Here is a 24,714-nt window from a genome sequence, read left to right on the forward strand (position 1 = left end):
TAGCAGATACATGTGTGCTAGCTCAAAGCTTCTGTCCTCTTCACACAGCATGCACACACTGAAATCCTCCTGCTGGTGTTAGAGCTGTTGTCTGTTTTACTCTCCCCCTACCATCAGTTCCCCAGCTACTGCTATGCCATTACATTTATAGGATGTGTTCTCCACCCAGAAATCCACCTACTTCCCACCCTTCTTAAAGGCACACACAGATTTGTAGACATTCACAGATATAATTACATCCTAGTCACAATAACAGTCACACAACTTCTAAGCCATCAGTCTGCTATCAAGTACTCTAACTTATTTCTTCCCTTATATTTACTAACAGACTCCATCCCTCCCCCATTTTAACAACTGACTCCATTCTCCCCACTCAGTTATCAAATCCTGCCACTCCTGCAGTTCTTGCAACAGAGTTTTAGCTCCTCTTTTACTGACTTATCTCTCATCAATAATGCATACACTATTATAGCTTTCTCTCTCTAGTACATCTAATCACTTAAATCACCACATTCCCATTCCACAGTACCAATTTAATCAACTCTCATCCTTTTTCCCATCCTTATTCTTCTCATCAACAATTCTCCCCTAAATCATAACACATTAAACATGTAACCTACCCATGCCACATTTAATGCTTATGTTTATACTCTCCATATTCACAATATCCTCCTCATACCATATCCACCTTTTCTCCACTGATTTTCTAATACCCCCAACAATATTACTGCCAACATCCCCTATATATCATCAAATTTCTATAACACCTCCAAAACAGACTTCTTTAAATGTCCAGTTCTTGCAGCCTCCCTCATCCATGCAAAAGCTCACCTTAAAACTAGAATAAAATTAAACCACGATTTCCCTACGTCCCCTCCACTAAAAAAGAAACTCTGTGGTGATATTCACGCTGCCCCTTGGTCTAATTTGAATATGCCTGAGTGTTCCCCAACATCTAACCTGTATACTCAGTCCATACCTCAGTCTACACTAAAATTCTATCATATCAATACCAGAAGCATCAGTAACAAAACGACTAATCTTGGTGCATGGTTTAATAGCCCCTATCCAGACATCCTAGCTATCTCTGAAACTTGGTGGAAGCCAGGCATTAAAGATGAGGAAATTATTGCACCAGCTTACAACATATAAAGACTAGTCAGAGGGGCAAAAAAAGAGTATGTGACATGACTATAATGTATTCTAACACACTGGAGCTCTCTCTTTGCCCAAATGCCCACCTGTCTTCAAAAATATCAAGATACTTATCTCCCTCCTTAGACAAAATGATATGAAAAGCCTCTGTATCATACTTCTACATATACTACCTGGTGTTAACACTAACACATTAGAAAACTTCCTCTGCTGGACTGTATCAAATATTTGCCATGAAGCAATAATGTTAGGTGACTTAAACCCTCACCTCTGACTCTCCTCACCGTAACTAAACTTATATAGTTATTTATAACTAATTTGTATCCCAACCAGACTGAATAAGGCAAACAGGAAAATATAAACACTTGACAAGTTTATAACAAGCAAGCCTCATAAAATTTAGTCTTCACAACCCTTATCAGTTACATCTAGTAATCATCTACCAATCTTTGCCCTTAAGCACATAACTCTGCAACTCAAGGAATACCATTTTAAAGAAGTTCAAAATGTAACAAACTTTAATGACATTTCTTACCTCTGTAAACTGGAGTAGCCTCAAATCCATTCTCCTAGATGATGCAGTCCACGTATTTAATGCTACCTTCTTCAATGTTCTAACAAACTGGCACCCATACACAGAAAGAGGTTCAAACAAAACACTGTCCCCTGGCTATTTTTAACAACCAAAAATTAATGCAGGATACAGATAAGACATATTAGACAAGGCAAGGTAACAAAATGCAGCAAAATCTCCAAAACATCAGAAACCTTTACAATCAAACCAAAATCAAATGATAAAATAAATCACTATTTTAAGTTGCAAAACAATCACCAAAAATCCTGTTATTCCTAGAGCTCCATCAAAAGACTTTATCCCCAGATATAATAGAACAGTCAAATCCATGCCCAGATATGCACCCCAACAGTCTCACTTTATTAAACTCATTTAATCAACAGCATAAAAATCACTACTAAACATAGACACTGACCCCTTAACCCACCTTAATTTCCAAGACAGTGGCAATCATAACACTTTCTCCATCAACACTTTCCTAACCCCTACAATTAAGAAAACAACTCCAAAAATTAAACCCAACCACTCTAGCTACAGATAACCTATATATTGAATAACTGAAAAATCAGCTCTGTGTCACATAATCAAAAGGCCACATTGTTGAACATATCCTGTCATCGACAATGCAGGCTGTCAAACCGTTCTGACTGAGATCACATTGTACAGTAAGGATCAGCACATTTTCCTCATTGTAGTGTGATCTCAGAGGTGGTATATATAATTAGTGAGGGGCACCCCCCACATGCAAAGGATTGACCGCCTGCATTGTCGACAAGATGGGTACCTTAATTGCAATGAGCTACCTTACCTCCTCAACTACTATCAACTTCAGTTTGCACAAAGATTACTCTTTCACCCCCAAAAAATATGCTGCCCTAAGTGGTATACTACAATGCTACTCCACCAATAGAGCTCTCCACTCTACTGACACTCATCTCCTCTCAATTCACAAAGCTCGTATCAAAGCAGGGGAACCGCTATACTCTAACTGCTTCTCAGAATTAGGAAACTCAATTCCCCCTCCAAGCATACTCTCCAAAAATGCACAGATCTTCAAAGATAAAACTGTTCCTGCATGACTCATAGCTATGATGGCTAAGTCACTGAATTTCTGTGCTCACTTCTTTTTTCATGTTCTACTCTCCTAATGACAAAATCCATATAATTATATCTGACCTAGTGTACTACTACTTAATTAGACCCCGTGCAAGAACTTGTTTACTTTATGATTGTCTGCTTTATTCATCCCCATGTAATGCTGCTAATGGTAGCTGAGCATTCTGTATATTGGATATGTACTACTGAAAATATCTCTCATGCAGCTTTATATATAACACCACTTAATGTTACCTGAGTATTCTGTGTGTTGTATATGTACTACTGTTATAATTTCTTGTGGAGCTTTTTCCCTGAGCCTCCACTGAGAAGGTGCCTGTTTAAAACGTCAGTCTTGCCAGGTAAATAAATTGAATGAATGAATGAATGGATACATTAATAAACAAATAAATATATACATGCATGCATGCATACATGCATACATGTTGCTTTTGCACATTTAACAAGACCAAATGTCATTCTTATACCATCTGAGAAAATTATAACTATTTGTAGGTGTGCTTTCAGTTCCTCATATGGTGAACTATACAATTTTAAATCATCTGCAGAAAGTAGATGAAATTTCTTTAGACAAGGTTGTTTTCTGGGAGTTAAATTATAGCCATAGCCTAATCTATTAAGTAAACAGCTTAGCAGGTTAGGGGAAAGAAAAAAAAACTGCAGAGGTGACAAAGAATCACCTTGGAATATCTCCATCTGAATTTTTATCCCTGGGATAATAATATGCCCTTTGTTAGAGCTTAGCTGCAAAGTAACATACCACCGTTTCATAGCCATGGCAATGTGATTGATCAATGTAAGGTGCATTTTATATTCTGTAAGCATTACTTAATCTGTGAATGTGGGATATTGTCAAATGTGTGTGTGTGTTTTTTTTATGTATCCATGCCATACTTAGATTATTCCAATTCTGTACTGTGGCTATATTTAATAATTTTAATAATTGATGATGCTTTTCTCTGTATGACTTTATTTTATTACGCTTTGATCTATTGCCATGGTTGGATTTTTTCAAAATGATTGCAGTCTCTCTCTCTCTGCCTCTCTATCTCTCTCTCTCTCTCTCTGTGCATTAATTCCAGTATAAAATGTGTATATTGTTGAAATGGTAGTTACTGGTCTAAACTTCTTAGGATGGCTTACAGGTAGACTGTTATGGAAGAGTATCATTTTTTTCTGTTATTAACCAGATTGGTGTCCATTTGCGATATGCATAGTAGTAATCCTTACCTAGGCTAAATCTTTGGATAAAGATGGTAGCACCTTTAGCCAAAACTTAGTTGCTACATCTGGGCCAGGAGTTTTTCATTTAGGGTGGTGTCTTAATTTTGTCTCCGTTTCTCTTACTACTACTTCACCTCATTTCACATCATGTACATAAGAGCTCCTTACTGTTTCATTTAATTCTTATATCCATTCAGCATCTTTGTTAATTTCAAAAGGGTTTCCATAAATACTTTTCCAAAGTGTACCTATTTGTTATTTTTGTGATGGTGCTTCTGTTCCTTTTGCTTTGTTTCCCAGTTCTCTATAAATGTTTTGGATCATCAACAGATTGCTTATTTTGTACTTTTTGTATTTGTCTGTACACCTTCTAAGATTTTCTGCTTTGGCTAAAATTTTTAGTTTCTTATTGGAAACAGTGTAGGATAAACCTGATACTATGCATTACTTTTATCATAGCTATCTTTCTAAGGAGTTTTAATGATCTGTTCCCTGTTCTTATTCTACCTTTAACAGTGATACTTCTTTTCCTATTTGTTTCATAGTTTTCTGTATTTGATGCTTCCATGGTGACCTTCTACTTCTTCCCTTCCTTTCCTTAGTTATTCTTTGTTTTTTGGCAAGTCTTCTACAGTACAGAACACTGTCCTATGACATATCCTCATTGGATGCATTCTGCTGTATTGATTGTTTCTCCATATGGGGACCCATTGGCCCATCACACTGTAACGTTATTTGTTTCAGAGATGCCATTGTTTCCTGCTCATTTCCTTGTTGTGCAACTTCAACTGGACTTTAATGCAAATCTCCTCCAGAAGTCTCCAGAACATTCTGGCATGGCCTCTTCAGATGCATTCCACTCTATCCACTGCTCCTCTACCTGGGGAGCTACTGGTCTATAATGCTGCAACACTGGCTGTGTTGGAATTTCTGCATTAAACCCTTTACTTTGTAGATGGTCTGAAACTTCATTCTCTATTGGAAATGGTTGTTTATGTGCACTGATGCTCTGTTATACAACCTGCATATGTATATGTATATATGGAGTCATTTCAGAATTTTGAATTCCCAAACCTTCAAATTTCATATGGACGAGACCATATGATCGAAGTTTTAGAACTTCGAAAATCTGAAATAAATCTAAAAGGAACACAAAACCATGTTCCTCAATGTTTTTGCAGGGGGGCAAGCTCCCCTGCACCCTCCCACACTCCCCGCTATTTAAATATAGTAGCTCAGAGATCACACTATAGACTATAGCGAGGAAAAGGAGAATTTCCCATTCCATGCTGTATGCAGATCTCCGTTCAGAATTTCAAAGTTCAAAAACTTCGATGATATGGTCTCCATCATATGAAATTTGAGGTTTTGGGAATTCAAAATTCTGAAGGGAACCCATATATGCACACACACACACACACACACACACACACATATATATATATATATATATATATATATATATATATATATATATATATATATATATATATATATATATATCTGTGTATGTGTATGCGTGTGTGTGTGTGTGTGTGTGTGTGTGTGTGTGTGTGTGTGTGTGTGTGTGGTACCCTCTGCCATCTGCATTTGTATACATTAGCCAGGTATCACATTAATAGCATAGCACACAATTTTAAAGGTCTGAGACATTAAGGCTGACTTTCTTGTTACCACTTGCTTATTGTGTGAGTCTGAGTTTATCACTTCCAAGCAGTATCTTAAAATCACCCATTAGCCTCCTTCTAAGCAGTGTTAGCAGTTCATTTTAGTGTCTCAGTTACTGACTACTTCCTGTACTAATTCTGGGTGCACAATGCTTGAAGTAGAGTGTGCATTTTAAATGGAGTCACTCCCACCTTTAATTGCTTTCTTGTGACCATGGTGACTACCCATGGTACTGTGTGTCCTTGAAGCATAACAACTGTACTCTGTGATGGTTTTCTGTGCCACTTAGAAAAAGGTAAATGGTGCCTCCCATGTGTCTAACATTCTGCTATAGCCCCCTCCCTTTATTCTACAAGCAACACTCACATCGTTGTGAAGATGATTTACTGTGCTGATTTATTTCCTAAGTGTGTCTTTTATTTGCATGTATAGTTCACTAATAAAAATGTGCAAAGTTCTCTTTCTGAGATGGATGTGTGTGTTGATGTCACTTCTCTGGATGAAATACACACATACTATGATAAGGACTTTAAATGTAAGATTTGTTGGAATCCTATCCATTTTCTTATTTCTTTGTTTGGAAATCAAATCATATTTTAATAACATTTCCAAAATATCATATTTTTTAGCAATATACTCCTAAATAACACAGGAGGTATAAGTAACAACAAAGAAGTAACTGTGTATGCCTAATATGAAGGTAATGCTACTCAATGCTAGAAGTCTAAACCTCAAAATGCACTCTCTTGAGGCACTCCTAAAAATGGAGAACATCGATATCTGTGCAGTAACTGAGACTTGCTTCAAGGCTCCAGAGAGCACCCCTGCAAAACCAGGCTACAACACTTATCACACTTTTCTGCCACCAAACTAAGACCAAAACACTAAAGGTGGAGGAGTGTCCATATTCATCAAGGATATTCACACCTCCAGGCTAGTTGCCCAACAGAATGCATCTGAAATTCTCCAGGTGCAGCTAACACTATGTAAGACTGCAATCCAAATTGTAGCTTACTACAGATCCCCCATCATGCCCCAATATTCTCACTACACCTTTCTAAACATACTGGAAAATATTAAGATACAACCAAACACCCTAATACTGGGTGATTTCAGTTACCCTACCATTAACTGGGAAAACTACTTGGGTACCAACACCTTTTTCCAACGGTTCTTGGAATTCATAAATTCCAAAACCCTGGATCAACTAATCCATTGTCCCACCAGGGGCTCCAATATCCTAGACCTGGTCATTACCAACATTGGAGGTAGATTCTCCAGACAAGTGGTCACCCCCTCATTGGTCAGGTCTGACCATAAACAAATCACCCTTGACAGCCACATCCCACCCCCACCCCCCCAGTAAGGAAACTTCCATAAAAAAACTTCTCCAAAACCAACTTCATGCTACTCAAGTCAGAAGTGACAAACTTTATGACACCCATGCAGATGAGAACTGAAAGTTCAACTGCTGAATCCTACACTAAGGCACTGTACGAGCACATACACTCGAGCATGAATCATGACATCACAAATAAAACCAAGACGCTCTCCTCCAAAAAAGGGAATCCAATCTGGTGGGCCCCTGCCATAAACAAACTATACAACAGAATAAAGAAACTGTTGCAGAAAAGAGGAAAATCCCAGGGAGCAAAAAACTCCCTTACCAGCCTCAGTAAGAAGCTGAGATCCCTCATAAAATCCTCCACTGCTAGTTACGAAAATAAAATTGCCAAAAATTCCAAAGACAACCTCAAGGCATTCTATAGTTATGTCAAGAATCTAAATGACAATGCTCAGATATGCTCTGAGCTACAACAGAATGGCATTAACTATACTGATCCCAAGGATATTGCCAGTATCCTGGCAGATCGATTTAGTGCCAACTTCACCCCCCTCACCACCTAAAGAGCCCATCTCAGTACCAAATGATTGCCAAATTCCAGTAATCATGGCCACACAGGTAGAAACCACACTCTCCAAAGCTAAGAATACAGCATCCATGGGACCAGATGACATCCCAGGCTGTGTACTACATGAACTACAAAATGAACTGGCACCTCACCTAAGTGTCATGTTTAATCAGAGCCTCACCTCATGCTTCTTGCCCATTGATTGACGCACAGCTACAGTTATCCCTCTCCCCAAGGGGGGGATCCACCATGGATCCTGGAAACTACCATCCCATCAGTCTGACGAACCTGATCTGCAAGGGCATGGAATGCATTATCATGGAACTTAAAAACAAAGACATTGGCAACCTTGAAATATTGGACCCTACCTAGTTTGGGTTCGTGAAGGGCTAATCTTGTTTCCTGAACTTGACTTGACTTTTTTGAATCAGTCTCCAGAGCTGTGGATGAGAGTAAGGTAGTCCACACAGCCTATCTGGACCTTGCCAAGGCTTTCAACACCATCCCCGACTCTGGAATCATAGATAAACTTACTAAGCTGGGCATAAATCCCTACATCACTCAATGGGTTGCCAACTGGCTTATTGACAGAACTCAGACTGTAAAAGTAGCTGACTCCAAATCCAGCTGCAGACAAGTGACAAGTGGAGTACCTCAGGGTTCAGTCCTGTAACTGCTCTTGTTTGGCATCTACTACTCTGAAGTACAGACCAACACTAATGGACTCTGGCTAACAAAGTTCGCAGATGACTGCAATCTGGGAACCATTATTGAATCCCCAAATGATGTGGATATTCTACAAAAGGGCCTTACAGAAACAGATGCTTGGTGCCAGAGTCATGGGCTCAAGCTTATTGCCAAGAAATGTATCGTTATCCCCTTTGGGAAAAAACATGTACCCATGAATTACCACATAGGTGGCAGTACACTAAACACTGAAAGTGTGATGAGAGACGTAGGGACACAGGTGGACAGTGGTCTCAGCTTCGATAACCACATCACCACAAAGGTCAGGAAATCCTTCTATGTGGCACACATTATCACTAAGGGCTTTTCATCCAGAAAAAAGAAGGTCATTGCTCCACTGTACTCATCCCTCATTAGAGACATTATAGAGTACAACACCCCATTTGGTATGTACCTCACAAGACATCTGCAACAGCTGGAAAGGCCTCAGAAATACCTCACTAAAAGAATTGCAGGCCTAAAGCAGATGCCCTATACTGACCATCCAAGAAAACTCCAGCTATACTCTGTGGCATATCGTCTACTCAGAGGTGATCTCTGCTTAACATACAAGGCCATGTCAAACCCTGAGCTGTTGGACATGATCCACTTAAAGAAATCCAAATCCCTCAGAGCCACACATTCCAGGGATATAAATCTTGTCATCACAATGAACAAAACCTGCTGGAGGGATAGGTTCCTGACCCAGAGACTCCCCATACTCTGGAATAGACTGCCTATGCATGTCAAGCAGAGCACCTCTTTGGCCCTCTTCAAAAGGAACCTTGATGATTGGATGGGAGATAGGAAATGCACCCCGGGGATCGTGTCAGTTGCCCTGCTAGACAGGGGTCCAAAGAAGTAAATATTGTGGGAAGAAATATCCAGGGAATTGTTATGGCTATGCTTGTATAGGCTCTAGGGCCGATAGCCTAGTACCAACCTATGAACCTATGAATCACATAAATAGCACATTTCAAGAAAATTGTGACAACATAGTATACCATACTTCTGACCAGTTTAAAAACAGTTCCAGCCCAGCAAATGCTTTCTGGTACTATTAACCAAATATTTTATTGAAACTTCTCAATAGAGAACCTGCATGCTTTAATGTACTATTCTAATAAATATGAATAGATCACAGCAACATCTTGTAGAAATGTACTCGAAGTAACACTTTGCCAAGTAAGAGATAAACTTCTGGTATGATAAAATGTTTTAAAGACAATTTCATACTGAGATCATATATATGCAGCTACAACACATAGAATGTATTATCTGTACCCTTTTCTTTGCATGCCCAGCAACAATCACCAGTACTGGGAAAATGAACTGCAGAATTTCAAGGGGTCATGTACACATTATAGAGAATCATGAAATTAGAACAAGGTGATTTCATATATGATAACATTTCTGGGTTTATATCAAACAAGAGACACTAATTTAAATATAAATGCAACCTACATATGTCATTATTCTGAAGACTACTGGATATTAAATCAGCGTATAGTTTACAGAAACTGCTCTATTTTTCTGAACAGTACTTAGTAAAAACATTAGTAATCTAATCTTATCTTCCAAAAAAGTCTATTTTTCTTTTAGAGATGCTGATAGTTTAGATATATCCCAGGATTTAATAAAGTCTGTGTAGGCACAGTGTATTCCCTACATGGAATATATCCATTTACATGGCCACAGTTTCCACTCGGCAGCTTGCCATGCATATTAATGATGGTGTGCTGCTGAGGGAGAGTTGAGGAACACGGATATTGAATCAGTGTAGGTAGAGGTGTAATAGATATCCATGGCCACAGATGAGTGTGAGGCTCCCTGTAATGGTCTCCACCACTGTTTTAATGTTATGAAGTGTGTCAACTGTATAATATGTCATTTTTATGACGTGTTATGATTTTTCTAATTATTTTTTTTACTGCATGTTTGAGCGGTGTGGAGTGCAGCAATGCCAAGCTGTGCTCATATATAGACAGCTGACACCTGCAGACATCTAAAAATAGAAACTGGATGTAATTAATTATCATAATACATTTTTTATTATTATACATATTTTTTTGTTTCCATGGAGCAGAGCTCATACATACATGGCTGACACCTGCCAGACATCTAAACATAGAAACTATATGTAATTAATTTCTAATTATAGTTGAGTTTAAGCATGTTTGCGTGGTGTGGTGCTCAGCAACGCTAATAGGTAGCCTAGTAGTATATGTGAAGGTGTAGCAGTTTTTATAATATCCAGCTAGCCACATGGGTAGAGTTGCAGTCTTATGTGTAGTAGGTTCTGGGTTTGAGTCCATAACAGGCAGAATTATGTCTGTAAATGAATGCATGTTTTTTCTTTAATTTCATTAAACTATTGTGAATTGTTGCACTGCTGTGCTTTACTAAGCACTGCCCATTCATGCTAAGCAAGACATAAACATGCTAATGGCTACCAATGTTTGCTTGGTGTTAAGCCTCACTAAAACCACTGTTCTGTGAGTTTTCATGCTGCTTGGCTTCACTTAGCTGGTTTGTGTGCTGCTAAGTGACACAGAACTTTTTTGAATGTTGCTGAATTCAAAAGATTCAAAAAAATTTCAAAAGATTCAAAAGAAATGTTATTGTCATTTAAGAAACCTAAGTGCTACCTAAATGAAATTTCAAGTGTCAGCTCTTTTACAGGTGTAAACAAACACAAAAAGACAGACGTGATAGATATTAAAGAATAAACAATAACTATAGTACAAAAGTAAATATCTAGGTAGCTGACACACATGCTTGTACCCTATTTATAAACACTGGACAACACTGACTACTAGATGATTAACACATGAAGAGAAAAGTACACTATGCACAGAAGTGAAATTAGGTGATATTACACATAAGGAAGTGATTGGAATTGCACTTCAGTGAGGTGTAAGGGTGGGGAAACAGCCTATATTAAGCCCAATAGGTGGGAATTCTGCAACAGTCATTGGAGTTCAATTTTTTGGTATGGCTAGCTGTGTTGGCAAAGGTGCACCCTTTCAGGCACTGAGGTGGGGCATTCAGTAGTCCAGGGTCATGGTCAGGCTCCTTGTTAAAATCCATGAACCCCAGTTGATACAGGGCAGATTCCAGGGCTCAGTTTGTAAGGAAGAGGCCTGGAACCATTTGTACAGTGAACTCACCAGTGTCACTGGTATCGCCCACACAGGTGAGCAGTGTCATCACCATTTTGAATACCTGAAAAGGAGGAAGACGGGAACCCTGGACACCTGGGCTCGGGAAGCTTGAGATGGGAATGCTCCACAAGTATGTAAATATGTCTTCCTCTGTCTAATCAAAATGGAAGCTGAATGTTTGCAAAGTTAGTATGCATAATGGTGTGCTTCTCTCCCTACAGCTGCAGCTTAGAGGGCTCACAATGTCAAGTTCCATGCCAGGAGGCTGGCCAGGTTGCACTGTGAGCATGCTAAGTAAAGATTTAGTATTCCAACTGTAGTGCAATAAGCAAGAAAAGGTAAAGCATTTACTGCAATAAAGTATATACAAGAAAAACTGTACTGCAATAAATGGGCATGTAGAACTGTAGTGCAATAAATGGGCAGATAGAGCTGTAGAGCTGTAGTGCAATAATGAACAATAAGAACTGTATGTCAATAAAACAATAACAATACAAATAACTGTAAGCAATGTGATGTTCAGCAAGATTGTGTTGTCAAAACCATTGCAGTAGAGCTGTATGCATTAATTGTCTATGGTAAGATTACTCCAGTCAAGTGTAACACTATAATAGCTGTAACCTGCAGATCTAATGACCTGAAAACTGTATTGCTTAACTCATAGTACTGTGCAAGGCTGTCTCCAGGCCAATATCTGTCACAAAATGCTCTCTCTTCCTCAGACATCAGGTAATAAAGTATATGGGTGAGGTACTCCAGGCCAATATCTGTCACAAAATGCTCTCTCTTCCTCAGACATCAGGTAATAAAGTATATGGGTGAGGTAGCCCAGTCCATGGGCAGATATTGTTTGTGAATTTCAAATATATTTCAAACAATAACAATAAAATGTGTTCACTAGCATTGTCAATTCTAAACTACAGCTTTTTTCATATATGTAGCATGGTTGTATTCCATGCATGTATGTTCTACTGTCACTGCAGTCTAGTATAACACTGCAATAGTACTAGAATGCCAGGGGAATGTCCTGTAACTTGTGTTGCTCAAGTCATAGTATAGTTCCAGCTGATCTCCAGGGAAATATCATTCACCTCAATCACCAGCAGTGACTCAGTAGTTCAGTCTATTAAATGCTTTGTATACAGTACATTTTGCCACACACAGTCCTGGGTTTGAATCCAGTGGTATGTAACACTAAATTTTCAGTATCAGTCATGTAATGCTCACATTTTCTCTCTCACCAGGTACACAACAAATATCTGGGTAAGGTAGCCCATCGTATAAGCAGATATTGTGTTTAGATTTCACAGAATGTTAATATCAATACTAAGAATGTGTTCATCAGCATCGTTGATTCAGAAATAAAGCTGTGTAATCCCAGCATGGCTGTATCCCTTGCATATCGGCACTAAAGTTGCTGCAGTCAATTATTACATTATTTGCATATGTCCCCTGCAGTCACAGATACTGGGTTCTACTCCCATGCCTGTCAACTAAGGCATGATGAATGTCAAGTTTACTTACTGTACACAAACATACCTTTCAAGTGTCATGATTTCTTGTAATGTAATTTAAACTGCCTAATCCATCTGTCACATGAATAACAGATAATTATGTTAAACTGTTCTGTGTAGTGGTTTATCTGCATTTGTTATGGCTTGGCCCATACTGACCCATGCTAATACTTTGAGAGGTATGTGCATGCTACATCAGTTATAGGAGAATTGTAGTCACTGTACTCAAACCTGACACTACATACCTGTAGGGTATATATTTCAGGGTTTTTAAGGATATATTCTGCAATGTCAGTAATAAAATGATTTTCTCTCCACGCCTTATCTTCATTTATTTATTACTGTTTGTTATTATTATGATTTAATATTAACATACTTTCTTAATCTAACTATATTTTAGAAAATTGTGGTTGATTATTGTTATGTTTTATTGTGATTTAATAATATATGTTTTTTAACTATATTTTGGAAACTGTGGTTAATTATTATGTTTTATTCTGATGCAATAATAACATATTTGTTAAACTAACGGTTTTGTTGGCCCTATGGTTTACTTTGTACTGGTTTGCTGTTACCCTACTGACTGTTATGTTACTTAATGTTGTGTTGCACATAATATACATTAATATGTATTTGGAAGAATAAATATGATGTTTGATTATGTTAATACTAGCACTGGTTTGGTTATTACTAACTGTTACTTATTGCTATACATCATTTACCACAGCACGTCAATGTAGGCCGGTTTTAGCTGATTCCCCCAACCATGCCTCAACCAACCTTGGCACTGGGTCCCAACTTCTCTGGCACTTGTGACATTGGGTTGTACCACCCCAGGGGACAGGGCCCAGCACCCCTCTGGGAGTGGTGGTGGAGGGGTTGTTATTACCAATGTGGAGTTGCCAGTCTTGAGGCATAGGATAGTCCACCATTGGCTATGACCGCCGCCTGCATCAGATTGGCGGCATGCTGGCCACCCTGGTAGGGTAGCCTCACCTTGGTGCCCAGCCTCCAGCACAACCACCCCCAGGGCAGTGATAGAGCAGTATTGACAGTCCCATGGATGGGGATGTGAGTCACACTGCTGCTATCTGGAGGACACAGATTCAACAACACTCTTCCAATCCAAGGTGTTAACCCACCTCATTTGTTACACACTGCCCCTGTCTGTTGTCGTCTCTGTCTTGTCTGTTTTCAAATGATCCTCACCTCCCCAACTTACTCCTCCACATGTACCTATGTCCCTTGCCCAACATTCTACTCTCACCTTAATAAAAAATAATGGGCACCTGTCCCAAAAAAAAAATATTGTCGTACATGTGTCCACTGGACACACATAATTCAGTCCTGGTCTATATCATAACATTGAAGTTGCAAAACCTTGAATGTTATGATATCCAACCCAAAACTTCGAAGTCTGAGAACAGAGAAGCCGTGGACTATCAAATTCTTTCCCAGGGAAAGAATTTGGTGGGCCATTTACATGGCTTCGCTGTGCCCTCCATTGTGGTGCGATCTCAGAGTTGTTATATTTAAGTAGGGGGGTGAAACCCCTCGCATTAGACATACTTAGTAGTGTTTGTGTGCTTTGTGTTTTGTGCTGGAACAGCAACTTTTTTCCCAGGGAAAAAAAAAATCGCTATTCTCAGCTTTCGGAGTTTTCAGTTTTCACGGTTATAAGTTCGATGTTATAGTGTTCAATGTTATTGCGTTTTGATCATGCAATATGAACCCATTTAGTCCAATTGGCTTGACTACACAGTTATGTTGTCCTCATCCCTCTCTCTCTCTCTGGAGTTTGAGAATCCAAATTCATCTACAAATCTGTCAAAGTGCATAGTTGTTGCTGTACAAGTAATGTATAGCTATGGTTCTTTCATACACCCTTCCTGCACATCCCTCCCTGCTTTTCACTATGTTTTTCCCACTGCTTGTCCACATTTCACCACTTTCCATTCTCCTCTTTTTTCTTTTCTTTATATTTTTTAGAATGGCACTGTGCAACTCACCACGTTGTGCAGCTTTACTAAGGTCAGCTGAATGCAGCTATACTGACTATATGTGTTTCGAAAATTGTAAGACACACGTACAAAATAAACACCTCTGCCATGTTTTGAACCTGAGCCCATCTCACCTGCAGTACACTGCACTGACCTGTCACACTATTCAATTCTTAATTAAAACAGGTTGTTTGAAAAAACAATAGCAACTGACAATTGCAGTCATTATGTGTGGTTCAGCAGAGCTGTGTGCTGCACCACACCAGGCAAACTAGAATAAAAAGGAATGGGATAAATAGGAGTGTACCTTGGAGTCTGGTGCAATAGTACACCACTAGACAGCCAAAGACATGGTCATGGATGTAATTGAGACCTGTAAGGCAGGTAAATGTGTCCTTTATCAGCAATATGTAGAAAGTCACCTGTTAATGCATTCATGGCAAAATACATATTCATCTAGAAGTCTGGTGCAGAAATACATTCATATAAAGCCATGCACATACTGATGGATGTAGAAAATGTATGTCACAGCTTGTATGTGTGCGCATATATTTTGCAAATACACCTGTTGTAGTGGTGATTTTTATAGCTCAGTTTGGTAAATGCCTTGCATACAATGCATTTTAAAACATACAGTCCTGGGTTAAAATCCAGTGTTTTATTACATTTTAATTACATTATTGTGCAGACAGCAGTTAATGAATGACTCATGCACTCATTATCCGCACAAAGCATTGCAAATTAAATAACTGTGTTTCATTGATGGACGTCACAGACCTGCAGGTTAAGGACACACATCACATGTCTGTATAGTATTACTATATGATGCCTAGCACTCAGTTATTGATATGTTGTTTATGAATCTGTACCTTAAACACATGCTATAATTGGAGCGTGAAGGGTACTCTCTCTCTAGCTCTGCCTCTACAACATAACTGACACAGCTGACACAGATACACCTACAGCTTGTTGTCCTCCAAAGTGTTCATACTCACTGTCTATGTCAATTACCTGCAGCTGCAGCCTGTGGTACACACAGCTCTATGTGAAGGTTTCTGCCACAGACCTACTCTCTGCAATGATGTAGTCTCCTCATCCCAGTAATCCCCATCTCAACAGCTAAGAAAGGGGTCCTCTTCTACATGAAAGCCTTATATATTGCATGGTGGTTGCATTTCCTTGGCTAATGATAGTGCAACTCGGCTGTTTTGACTGCAATTAGCATAGCAGTGTCACAGATGGGTTTAGAGGCAATTGCCTACTAATGATCAGCATGTTAAAATGCAAGCATCTGGCTATGGTCAAACAGTCTGTATGAGACTTCCCTCACGCAGAGCACACTTGAAACAGTAGTAGTAGCACATTTCAACAGAGGAGTACTGCACTCCACCAGGTATGTAATTGTTTTTTTGTTTATAACAGGATGCAGATCAAAGGATAGAGGTAAGGGGAATAGGGAGTATAGCAGTAAGCCTGTCTTAGACCTTTGGTAATGACATGTCACTGATACTCTGTTGTCTTAAATATACAGGGGACATACAATGTATCAAGGTTGCATTTTTTTTTTGTCATTATGGCACACTGGTGTTGTTGGACTGTCCCAATAAAGTGGTCATAATAGCACAGTGCTATTTGTCTGGCACTGGTCTTATGACATATTATTGGGTGTCGGGCCTTAGGGGACACATCACAGTGGATCCGAGTGTTTGGTGCATGATCATACAGCAAAATATCTCATGGCATACAGGGAACTACCCCAGTAATAATACTATCTTCGTTGTATCCACAGACGTAGCATTTTATTTATTTATTTAGTTAACATTTGTTTGCCAGGAAAGTCTGACTTGGAATGAAGCCAATTTTCAGTGGAGGCTCGAAGAGAAATCCTCCATATGCACATCTTTGTAATGTCGGAGGAAACCAGAGCACCTGGAGGAAACCCACACAAATGCAGGGAGGACATGCAGACTCCACACAGAAGGCACTCCAGCCCAGAATCGAACCAGAGAACCTCTTGCTATGAGGTGACAATGCTACCACTGCAGCACTGCACATATGTTATCACACTGTGGAGTACGACATGTCTGAGCAAGCAGTGGATAGTGCCAGGCATTTTGCTATTGCTGTATCTTTACATTGGGACATCCATGTATTTAATCCTGTAATGTGTTTTCCTTTTGGTGTATTTCATTTCTAATGTATCACAGGTGGCATACCCCCTTCTCAGATGTGTAGAATGAAGTAATACTTCAAGGACTATGGCAGCATCATCACATCCTTCAATCCAGGTGGAGACATAACAGGGAACAGTGGGCTGCACTGTGGGCAGATCTTGTCCAGGATGTGAATGAGACTGGCCACCAAGACAGGACATATGATCAGGATAAAAACCATGCTATAGACATGGTGAATGCTGCATGATGAAGAGCAGCTGATGTAGCAAGGGATCATGCCATCACCGGTGGAGGACCTGCAACAGAACAACCACTCATGGCCATTGAGGAATTCATGGTGAATGTAGGTACACATGACTGCTCTCAGGTATTAATCACACCATACATCATGGAGGTGGGTGCCACAGTGTCCACAGGTAAGCTTACTGTGATCACCATTGTAATACTGTAGGCAGTCATTCTGTTAGGCCGTTCATACCTTTATGTGGGTGTCAGTTCTATGTCCTGTGGGGGAGGTTAGATCAGTTGTACATTCATCCTCAGAATTTCAGCAATACACCAAGTAACACAGTAGCTACTGTAAATATGAGATATATGCAGGTATTACCTTGTTGTGCTGCAATATGCGGTGGTGCTGAAATTACTTCACCCTCTCCTTTTTGCAGGGCCATCAGGAGTTGTCCAAGGCCATGGTCCTGCTTCTGGTAAGCTTAACACTGTTTTTTATTGAATATCTATATATATATATATATATATATATATATATATATATATATATATATATATATATATATATATACTATTAGGGTTAAGGACCAGGATAATTCCTTATGTACAGGTAATGCTGTGTGTAACCAGAGTAGAATGTTGGTATGTTCCAGTCTGGAGCAGTTACCTAATTTTCCTAGAGTGTGTAATTACAGGAGTGTAGCTGAATGAGCAGAAACACTTTTGCAGTTTTAGTTAAGAGGGAATAAGCCTCCTGGTGTACATCAGGCAATTAGTCTGAAATAACTTGTACATACCGAAAGGTCAATGGTACATACCTTAGGCATTGAAACTTGTATTTATATATATTTGTTAAGATAGGTGTACTGGGTTTTATGTGTTATGTTATCAGGTATAGTGTCATATTGCATACCTAAATGGTACATTGCACTGGCCAAGTGTCACACGATTTACCTGATGTGCTTGTTTGAAAGGCCTTGAGACAAATGTGTATTTTGTTGTGAGGAAGTCTGTTGTGCATGAAAGCAGAAATAAGATGTGAGAGTAGTACTGCAGTTGTGGTTCCTCATTTTATGTCTCTTTGTGGATTTTCCATACATAATAGTTCAGGTAGTAATGTACTGCTTTTGTCTTGGTTTCCACAGGTGACCGGGGGCATTGGGGTCTCTTCAGACTCTGATGACGATGGTGGCCACAGTGAGGCACAGGTGGGGTTATCAGGGGATGAATCTGTCCCAGAAGTTGACATCCCTCTTCTTCCCCCATTGTCACCACACACAGTCAGTATGCCCACACATACCCAGTCCCCACAGTCCTCAAATATGGGACAGTTAGAGGGTGGCGACATTGAACAGGCCAGTGTGGCAACTATTGCTTCAGTGAATGTAGGCACTGGCCATAACCAGAGATCTGGTGAAGTCCCACCCTAGTGGATTGACAGGGGTGCTCATGGGAGGACTGCTGTCCGTCCACCACCTGTTGCACGTGTCACATCATGGGTCACTTGACATATGTTCTGTGCATTCATGGAGGCACAGGCATGTTCTCAATTGAACACCAGATGTATGCTTTGGGTTATAGATGCAGCAGAGTCTGACATCCCTGACTGTCTCCACTGCACTGGGTACACCCTGGAGCAGTTCACTGATGCAGGGTATAGGTGGTGGGCTAAGACAATGTATGTCTTGGACCGCATAATGTCTGTGCTGGAATGTGTGGTTGGAATCGGGCTGTAGACTCATGGATGTAGGTCAGCAACACCATCTTCTGATAGCCCACATGGCTGTGCATAGTTACATTTCTGTAGTGGCAATACAGCCAATGCTACAGAGAGGAATGTGCTGTCCACACCATGATGTGGCAAGCCATGGGCACTTAGTCCAGGGCAGTTCCATAGGGGACATGGTCCCAGCAGACAGCAGTCACCGTCAGTACTAGCACGCCATCTGACCTTGGGCATGGTGGTGCCACTACAACTCCTGGCATAGCCAGTTCCCATGTTCAGGACCAGAAGTGGTGAACTGCAAGTTGGCTGTATGTAAAGTAGAACACTTACCCATGTACTGGTACACCCTACAGATCACAGTACCCGATGCATGCGACACAATTCATATCTGCTAGTACTATCAGTTTAGAACATATAATGCTTGTTGATATCAGCAAACCTTGTTGTGGTCAGTCATTTGCAGGCCCACATCACCTGCTTCAAATAAAATGATGCAAAAACCCTACCTATGTCTACTTCACAAAGGTTGCCATACATATGCCATATGGATATATTCATGCATCATGTTGGGCAGAGCAAAATGAGAGCCTCCACTTTTACAGGCTTATACCCTATAAATCTCACTACTTATCACATGCACTGTTGCTTAAGTCTTGCTACTCCATTGTCAGCTGGTAGTCTTAAGGTGGCTGACAACATCAGGCCTTGTAGAGTAAGGTAGTGTGGAAGCCGGCAGCAAGTTACAGGCGAAAATGTGCATAACCATTGCAGGTGGATAGCCTATGAGGGCATGGTAGCTCTTTTGCATAGTAATACATGCACACACACACACACACACACACACATACACACACACACACACACACACACACACACACACACACACACACACACACACACACACACACACACACACACACACACACACACACACACACACACACACACACACACACACACACACACACACACACACACCAAGTAACCTGGAGTGAGATTAGAACCCCTTCCTATCTAATATTACATACTATAGATCACAGTATTTATTGCATGAGCCACAGCTTAAGCCTTGCTACTACTCTGTCAGCTGGTAGTTTTAAGGTGGCTGACATCATTAGGCCTTGTAGAATAAGGCAGTGTAGAAGCCAGCAGCAAGTTATGGGCACAAAAAGTGCATAACTAATGCTGCTAGATAGCCCATGAGGGCATGTCCATTGCTTTGCAAGGGTATACACACACACACACACACACACACACACACACACACACACACACACACACACACACACACACACACACACACACACTCACCAATTGGGCTGCAGTGAGATTAGAACCCATACCTATCTATGCTTATACACTATAGATCACAGTACTTATCACATGTACCACAAATTAAATATATTGTATATGTGATTGCAGGCACAGTACTTGTGCATTACACAAACTAAGCTTGTGTCGAACAGCATCTGTAGCATGCAGAGTGATATTGCTTTGTACAGTTATCTGCAACTAGTATCCTAGCAGTGAGATAACTGATGTTAGCCTAGCTATGTGTGTACAGTTACCAGTATGGCCATATGTGGCTGCTTGCAGTTAGATAAGCAACACTGTGGGCATGGGCAGGGTGTCCTGTCCATGTGTGTGTGTTAACACCATTATACATTACCCCACGTGCTCATCTGTGTCTGTCTATGTAGTGACATCCAGCAGGCATAGGGGTCTGTAGGTAAGTGGATTATGTACTGTTGCTCCCCTAGTTTGGATCCTTTGAGCAACATTATGGCTGTGTGATAGTGCAGTTTACTCACCATTATTAGGGTATGTCAGACAATGCAGACATCTACACACATATTTCTGTATATAACAGGGATGTATATATAAATCTAGCTGTGTGTGTGTGTGTGTGTGTGTGTGTGTGTGTGTGTGTGTGTGTGGGTGTGTGTGCGCGTATAATATGTATATGTGTTTTGAAGATATATGAGGGGACTCTATGTATCATTTTAATATATATAGCTATATATCTATTTGACACTACATAGCGATATATATACTATACATGTGAGAGAGAGATACTGACAGATGGATTTGTATACATATTTGTATGTATGTATAGGTGTTTATACATAATAGGTCATTTCAATGAAGGGCTAACAGATTTGCATTCATTTTTACTAAGTGTAAAGGCATGCCCAGTGGGACTGTCAGTACTTATAATGTGACTCCACGCCACACCTACCTGTATTCCAGTCCGGAATTTTGTATGTTACAGACATTAACATCCGCCCATGTTTCTGCAGTACTGCAATTCACTCAAAATATACAAAGCATTCCCCTGATGTCTGCTGTACTACATATGTGACGGAGGTTGGTAATGTTATACCACCAAAACATTGACGGTCTGCATAACTCTCAACTGTCCTGATTTTGAAAGAATGCCCAGAGTTTTGCCTCATATGTTTGGTCTGTTTCTCACATATTTGTGGTCTTCTGGTGCTTTATTGAATGTTGACATTAATACATTCTACTAACTACAGACAAACAATTGTGTGTCAGACTTTATATCCATCAGAAAATATGTGCTACTGCATCACATTTACTTCCAGCAACTGTCTAGTTTTATGTGTCTAATATTTAAGCTCTGTCCCTATGTTTGAGGCTTTGTCACTGCAGTCTTTCTGGCTTTGTCTTGCACTAAGAGGTTGGGAGGTATGACATTCTGTGAAAACACCAACATACTACTACCTCACATGCAAAAGTGAGTAATTCCAGGTTAGAACCATCAATACCATCACCCATGCTAACATCCCTAGTCCATTGAGCCACACACGTCCCTAGACCGAGATGGGTCATCAATCACACAATCAACAGCATACATATGTACACTGTTATCCTGCATGAAGAGAGACATACAATATGTAAGCGCTATCTGTGTTATAGCCCTGTGATTGCCTGGTCCACTGCTATACCATAGCTGATTTTCTGTTAAAGTGGTTATATGGGTGCACCACTGTGTTGGGGTGGGAACAACAGCAAATTATCAGCTTGGGTAGACAGTAGTCCATATATCATATGTGACCACTGTTTAATGTCTCCCTTGCCTGATGTCATGCATATTCCAACCATGATGCCTAGTGAAAATGAAGGAACAAATACTATTGGACTGGGTATCAGTTGTCCCATGTATATGCTAACTCTGACCAAATAGCCCACTATATTTCCTTACATAACAGCAGCAGATCCATACATATGATACCTTATTATAGTAATCCTTACAATTAGTGTGCAGGTTAGAGACTTATCTTTAGAATGCAGCAGTTGTCACAACTGTAGATCAGGGATGACTCTGTGTGAAGCAAGTGGTGCACAGCTAATACATGGATAGGTACAGGTTGTGTGGGTTGCCTGTCATCAGTTATTTTAATATATGTATGTGAGTAGGAGTAAGGTGTCAGTCCCTGGGGCCCTAGGTTGTCAGTGAATGTGCCATGCGTTGTCTCTTAGCCAATGCCAGGGCATACTGGGCAACAGTGGGCATGTGTATGTCTGCCTATAGGGAAATTATTGGTTCCTCCTCCAAGTCCTCCTGTGAGTGTGGCTGTGCTGACCTAGGCAATGGTGGGGGGCTGTGTATTCCTTCCCTATGCTGATCCTGCTGCAGCTGCTTCCACAGGATCATATTGTGTAACATGGTACATACTGTGAACATATGTGTACATGTAAATGGAGAGTACTGATTGGCTCCACCAGCTATATCAAGGCACCAGACGCATGACTTCAGCAACCCAAACACATGCTCTGTGATGTTCCTAGTTTGTGCATGTGACTCATTATGGCATTCTTCCTTGAGTGTGTGTGCATTTGATATGGGTGGCATCATCCATGGTTCCAGTGCATAGCCAGCATTCCCCAGTAAATGGCTGTGTGGGATGTCCCCCCTAGCAAACATCTGGTACAGCTGTGATACATGCCAGATATGGGAGTAATGATAGCTGCCAGGGTTGCCAACACACATATTCATGATAATGTCCTGGGCATTGCACATGACCTGGCAGTTGATGGAGTGGTGCACCTTGCAGTTGACGTAGATTCTACCCTCTTCACCTGGTGGTGCCTTGATTTGTACATGGCTGCAATTTATGGCACCTAGTACCTAGGGTAATGTGCTACATGGTAGATGTGTTGCATATTGCTGGCGTTCACCTCAGGCGTGAGGGTAAAAGATATGTGCTCACTGGCATGTGGTAGCATGGCATCCAGGAACTGGTGGAGTACCCTGGATGCTGAGACCTGTGAGACCCAGATTTTGATGCCTGTGAGATGCCCATCATGAGCCCAGTTGGTCTTTGGAAGGTACCTGTGGCTATTATCCTAAGGGTTACACATACCTTTGTTTCCACTGGGATGGGTTCCCCTCTGTTGGCTCTGGTGAGCTCTATGAGGTCTTGTATTATGTCCCTGTCCACCCTTTAGCACTCTACAATCTCCAGCTCATTTAGCTCCTGGAAGGTTACATGAACCTGAATACACTTCTCCTTCTCCGTCTAGGACTATTGACAGCAGCAGCAGCAGCACTGACTTCAGCATCTAACACATACAAATGTAGCAGACCTGCAGCAGCCCCTAGCATTCCTTCAGTTAAAATTCCCAAGTCTGTACACCAATGGTGCAGAGTATAGGGGAACAATCAGATTTTAGGGTGTATGCATACTTTAGAGTGCTCTACTGCATGATTGGTACCTCTGATGCATTGCACCTGCCTAACATATCATTGACATCATTAAATGGCCTTAGTTTAAGTTAAGCAAGGATCAATACTAATTAATACATCATTGGTCTTTTGGTTACTCTGAGCACTGCAGCTCACCATGCAAACATATGCCCCGTAGGTAAACAATGCTTTGCAGACAGTGCACACCTCCCTTAGACTTGCAGCATAGCAATGTGCAGCGCAAACAGGAGCAGCTATGCTCCAATCAGCTCAGAAGTCAGTAAAGGCACCCTCTCCTGATGTCAGCTACCTCCTCTGTGGACACCAACATGGTTCTCTGTCTGCACGGATGAAATCTGCGGACACTATTACTCCATTATGCTATTCAGAAAATCCACCTGATTTGCATAGGTATCCATGCTCACAACCTGGATACCACATGCTTCCAAGGCCTTCCACATTAGCAACAGCATCAATGCACAATTGTAGATACTGCACTCAGGGTCCTGTAAGACATTTCTGTCTTTGATATTAGTATTTGGTTTTTCCACTTTTTTTTTAATAAGGCATTTTTGTGTACTGTGGCATGCTGTGCAAACATGCTAAGATTATTTAAAAAAATATATATATTACCATATTTATTGTAACTATTGGAACACACAGAGGATGGTTTTGCTCATATATGTGTGTGCTGTCCCATTTCTGTCTATCCATCTACATTTTTACAGCCCCTTTTGTCAGCCTACATTCCTGTACACAGAATTTTTCTATGTACACTATGGACACTGGCATGGGGTCTGCAGGACTGCTTATCTGCTTGC

Source organism: Protopterus annectens, chromosome 4.part1 (assembly GCF_019279795.1).
Source record: "Protopterus annectens isolate FY-2018-M chromosome 4.part1, PAN1.0, whole genome shotgun sequence".
NCBI lineage: Eukaryota > Metazoa > Chordata > Ceratodontiformes > Protopteridae > Protopterus > Protopterus annectens.